Below are 6,000 nucleotides of genomic sequence, written 5' to 3' on the forward strand. Positions count from 1 at the left end.
CTTCTGTTCAGCATTCTGAAAATAAACCCAGCAAAATCAAGTTACACTAACATGGCCTCAGAGCCTTGTTTCGATTAGATCTGGGCGTGTTTCTGTGAGCTCAAACATCACCGTTTCTGGACTCGGTGAAGTTTGCCGGAGTTTGTTTGTGAGCTAAGAACTACGTGTTTCTGGATTCACACAAGCTCACGATGGCTGGATCTGGGAGTGCTGAAGTGAGGACCCCGATCTTCTCCGGTGAGAACTACGAGTTCTGGAGAATCAAAATGGTTACCATTTTCAAGTCATATGGACTGTGGAATCTGGTGGAAAAAGGGATTTCGGTTTCTGATTCGAAGAAGAAGAAAGCTAAGACTGATGAAGATACAGATGTTGATGCTGACGATGATGAGAAAATGGCTGCAACCTTCATGAAAGATGCAAAAGCACTCGGAATCATTCAAAACGCAGTCTCTGATCAGATTTTCCCTCGAATCGCAAACGCAGACTCAGCAAAAATGGCATGGGATCTGTTATATGGCGAATATCACGGTGGGGATCAGGTAAGATTTGTGAAACTCCAGAATCTTAAACGAGAATTTGAATACACTAGAATGCGTGATGATGAATCTTTGACTGGGTATCTTACTCGTTTAAATGATCTGATTAATCAAATGAAGACGTTTGGTGAAATTCTGTCAAATGAGAGATTAGTTCAGAAGGTGTTAATCAGTCTCACTAAGATATATGATCCTATATGCTTAGTGATAGAAAACACCAAATGTTTAGAATCTGTTGAATTGCAAGAGGTACTAGCTATATTGAAGAGTCAAGAGCAGAGGTTTGATTTGCATTCCTCTGATGCAACTGAGAGAGCATTTTCTTCTCTTACTGTTAGTTCAAAAGGGCAGAATCGAAGTTATGCTCAGTCTAGTACTTTTAAACCACAGAAAAATTGGAATCAAAAGGGTAAGAAATGGGATTTAAAACCAAAGTTTCAGCAAAAATCATACACAAATGTTGCACAGAATAGTATTTCCTCACAGATTATGGGTCAAGAGAGTGTAAAACCTCAATGTAAGGTGTGTTCAAAGTTTCATTATGGTGAATGTAGATATAAGGGGAAATCCAAGTGCCATAACTGTGATAGATTTGGTCATTGGGCCAGAGAGTGTACTGTTGGAAAGTCTGTTCAAAAGGCAAACTGTGCAAGTCAAATGGAAGTGACAGGAAACTTATTTTATGCAAACTGTGCAGTTGCTGAGACTAAGGTTAATGGAGATTGGTACATAGATAGTGGCTGCAGTAATCATATGACAGGAAATGTTGATCTTCTTGTTGATGTGAATACAAATGTTGCAGGGAAAGTTCAAATGCCAACAGGAGGGTTAGTTAATGTGGCAGGAATGGGATCACTGGAAATTGAGACTAACAGAGGAAGAAAATACATTCGAGAAGTCATGTACTTACCTGGTTTGAAGGAGAATCTATTAAGTGTAGGACAAATGGATGAGCACGGATACTATCTTGTGTTTGGTGGACATATGTGTACTGTTTTTGATGGTCCTTCTCTGAAATGTCAAATTATCCGTGTAAAAATGAAAGAAAACAGGTGCTATCCTCTATCTCTACGGCCTGAGAAACAACTTGTGTTGAAGACCAGTTTTGCTCATTGTTCTCTGACTTGGCACAGAAGATTAGGTCACCTACACTTTGGTGGAATTAAGAAATTGAAGGATAATGACATGGTACATGGATTACCATATCTAGATGAGTATGACAAAGTGTGTGAAGGCTGTCAATATGGTAAGCAACACAGAGAAAGGTTTCCTAGTGGTCAAGCACAAAGAGCTGGTGCTCCACTTGAATTGGTTCATGTAGATCTGTGTGGACCGATGAGAATCGAGTCTACTGGAGGAAACAAGTACTTTATGTTGCTTGTAGATGATGCAACCATGATGATATGGGTGTATTTTCTTAGATTCAAATATGAAGCTTTTACTTGTTTTCAGAAATTCAAGGCCATGACTGAGTTGCAAAGTGGAATGAAGGTAAAATGTGTAAGGAGTGATAGAGGAGGGGAGTTCTTATCAAATGAATTCAAGCAATACTGTGACACAGAGGGAATCCAAAGGCAACTGTCTCTCTCTTACACTCCACAGCAAAATGGAGTGGTTGAAAGAAAAAACAGAACTGTGATTGAAATGGCCAAGTCTATGCTTCATGACAAAGGAATGCCTTACTATATGTGGGCAGAAGCTGTGCATACTGCTGTCTATCTGTTAAACAGATGCCCTACCAAATCACTGGATAGTATAACACCTTTTGAAGCTTACAGCAAAAGGAAACCAGGTATTGCTCATTTGAAGGTTTTTGGCTCAGTTTGTTATGTTCATACTCCATCCGAGCTAAGACACAAGCTAGAACCCAAGAGTATAAAAGGAGTCTTTGTTGGATATGCAAAATGTGAGAAAGGCTATAGAGTATTTGATCCAATCTCTAAGAGACTGATTCTGTCAAGAGATGTTGTGTTCGATGAAAACTCAGCTTGGGATTGGGAAAGAAGCACTGAAAGATATATGTCACTGCCTACTTATGAGTTTGACTCTGTTGATACACAAAGAAGTGAAAATGCAGAAAATGACCCTCAAGTTTCAAGTGATTTATCATCTGGAATATTGGAAGAAGCTGCAAGTGGTATTGATGATACACAGATCAACTCTCAGTCAAGTGCAGGTGTGAATGACACTCAGTTTTTTGATCATACTCCATTAAAATGGAGAAAGCTGGATGATGTTCTTGCTCAGTGTAATCTTTGTATTATAGAACCAGAGAAATATGAAGATGCAGCTAAGGATGAATCTTGGATGAATGCTATGAAGGATGAGCTCTCCATGATTGAAAAGAATGCAACCTGGGAGTTAGTGGACAGGCCAAGTAACAAGCCTATAATTGGAGTAAAATGGGTGTTTAAAACCAAACTCAACCTGGATGGAACTGTGCAAAAGAACAAGGCAAGGCTTGTTGCAAAGGGATATGCACAGAAACCAGGAATAGACTACAATGAGACCTTTGCTCCTGTTGCTCGATTAGATACAATCAGAACCCTTATAGCATTGGCTGCACAAAAGAGTTGGAAACTCTATCAACTTGATGTTAAATCGGCTTTTTTAAATGGTGTTCTAGAGGAGGAGGTTTATGTGGAGCAACCTGATGGTTTTGTAGCTAAAGGGGAGGAAGACAGGGTATATAAACTTCACAAAGCCTTGTATGGTCTAAAACAGGCACCACGGGCCTGGTATGGAGAGATAGATACATATTTCTCACAATGTGGTTTCACAAGAAGTTTAAGTGAACCAACACTGTACATCAAGACAGAAGAGGAAGGCATTTTGATTGTGTCGATCTATGTGGATGACATAATCTATACTGGGAGCAACAAACAAATGCTTGAAGAATTCAAGGAAGACATGAAACGAAAGTATGAGATGACTGATTTGGGCCTTCTCCATCATTTTCTTGGAATGGGAATAATTCAAACCACTTCAAGCATTTTCATCCACCAAAAGAAATATGCAAACTCTCTGTTAGACAAATTTGGTCTAAAAGAGTGCAAACCTGTGCTTACTCCATTGGTTGCAACTGAGAAGTTAACCACGGATGATGGAAGTGGTGCTGCAAGTGAAGAATTATACAGAAGTTTGGTGGGAAGTCTCTTATATCTCATTGCAACCAGGCCTGATATTATGTATGCATCCAGTCTGTTAGCCAGATTTATGCACTGCCCTACCAGTAAGCATGTTGGAACTGCTAAAAGAGTGCTAAGATACATTAAGGGTACACTTGATTATGGTCTGGAATATGTGAAGGGTAAGGACTCAATGTTAATTGGGTTCTGTGACAGTGACTGGAGTGGATCAATTGAGGACAGTAAAAGTACTTCTGGTTATGCTTTCTCCTTTGGCAGTGGAGTATTCTCTTGGGCATCTGTGAAGCAAAATTGCGTTGCTCTTTCCACTGCAGAAGCAGAGTACATCAGTGCTTCAGAAGCAACTACTCAAGCCATTTGGTTGAGATTTGTTCTTGAAGACTTTGGTGAATTTCAAACCGAAGCCACTCCAGTGCACTGTGACAACACCTCAGCAATTGCAATCACCAAGAACTCTGTGTTTCATCAAAAGACCAAACACATTAACAGAAGATACCATTTCATCAAGGATGCACTGAAGGATGGCATCATTGATCTGGTGTACTGTCCAACTAATGAGCAACTTGCTGATATCTTCACAAAACCTTTGCCTAAAGATCGGTTTAATTATCTCAGGAGCATGCTAGGAGTGAAATCAGCTCAAGACTTAAAGGGGAGTGTTGAATTATAAGTCTCTAGCTGATTGAGTATTAGAAATAAGATGAGTTTTAATGTGTGTATTCACTTGAGCATATCTGCCAAGTGTAAGGTTAAATGATGTAAGGCCATGAGTGCCATGTGGTGTTTGATCCATGTAATTAGGTTGATGAGTGACTAAGATTAAAAGTAGTGTTTTGTGTGGTCCTAAAGCTAAGGCCATCAGTTAAATGTAAAGCAGTGTTAGTGCGCATTTTTCTGTGCAGTACAAATATTCCTCTGCAATACTTTTGCAGCAGAGAGAACAAGAAAGAAAAACTTTTCGGTTCAACTTCTATCTTTGCTTTGCTTCTGTTCAGCATTCTGAAAATAAACCCAGCAAAATCAAGTTACACTAACAAGCTTCTATCTGCATCCGCAACCATTGACATGACACTTAAATATTTTGAAACCCTCTGTTGGAGGACAATGCTATGTAAAATATAGAATTACATACCTGATCGGAGATATTCTTTTAGGTTTTCGTTAAGCATGTACTTGTATATAAGTGCCAACTTGTCGATATCATCACAGTATCCAATAAATGAGGCCAAGTTTCTATGATGGATTCTCTTCAGGAGCTCAACCTGCAGCCACAAGGAACTCATCAATCTCTAACCAACGAGACGAGGCATTTAACTTGCATTCCAAGGAATTAAATTCAAACTGTCAAACCTCTGTTTGGAACTCCCTAGCTGAGCTAGCTCCTTGAGATGACGATGTAGAACCACATCTTGAGTGCCGTATTTCAACTATCCATGGTATACAATCCCAAATCCCCCTTTCCCGATTTCAGTTTTAAAGTTTTTGGTGATTTCTAAAACCTCATCATAAGTGAACTAGAACTTCTGAAGCTACAGGAGTTTTGTTACGTTTTCTCCATTTGCAGCTTAAGTAGACAAAAAGATATGTGTTCAGACTAACTGGTCAGAAATACTACTGCACCATAGTAGGAGCGCCGGTTCTAACTGAATAAGTATCAAAGGTATAAAATGGTACCTGGTTTTCTTATTCTTCTCAGCTTCCATACCAGTATGAGCACTATAACTAGGAGGAGAGGCCACTGCTGACAGTAATGATCCAAGTATTGGAACAACCATGTTCTCCTTGCACTTGATTGAATCTGAACTAAAACAGGACTTATAAGCACATCGAAAATCTGAAGGACACAATACCATTAGCTTTCATTAAAGAAAATGCTAACCTATTCGGTGCTCTCCATGAACGAAACTTGCACAGAGCAGTAGGACGAGGAAACCAGTTGAGATCTTCTTCTCTCTTTGTCTCACTGCAGCCTATGAACTACCTGGTATTTAAAACGCGTGACAATGTTCCGACCAAAAAAGCAGAAAAACGTATGTGACAGTGTGGATTTGTACCTCATGCTGCACAACTTTACATGAAACATGATCCTTATCACACGGAGATGCTCAGTCTACATCAATCAATGGATCATGCAATGTTCATACTAAGAGAGCAATTTGGTTAAGCCAACGTATTTTCTAGTCAAAACATTTCAAGCATTGTTCCAAATTGATTAAGTAGAGGACAATATCGATATATATTAGTATTTAGCCTACGCTGATTCACTACACAACAGATCCCACACCCATTTTTAACCCATCAAGTTTTGAACA

This window comes from Malus domestica, chromosome 02 (genome assembly GCF_042453785.1).
Source record: "Malus domestica chromosome 02, GDT2T_hap1".
In the NCBI taxonomy this organism is placed as follows: Eukaryota; Viridiplantae; Streptophyta; class Magnoliopsida; order Rosales; family Rosaceae; genus Malus; species Malus domestica.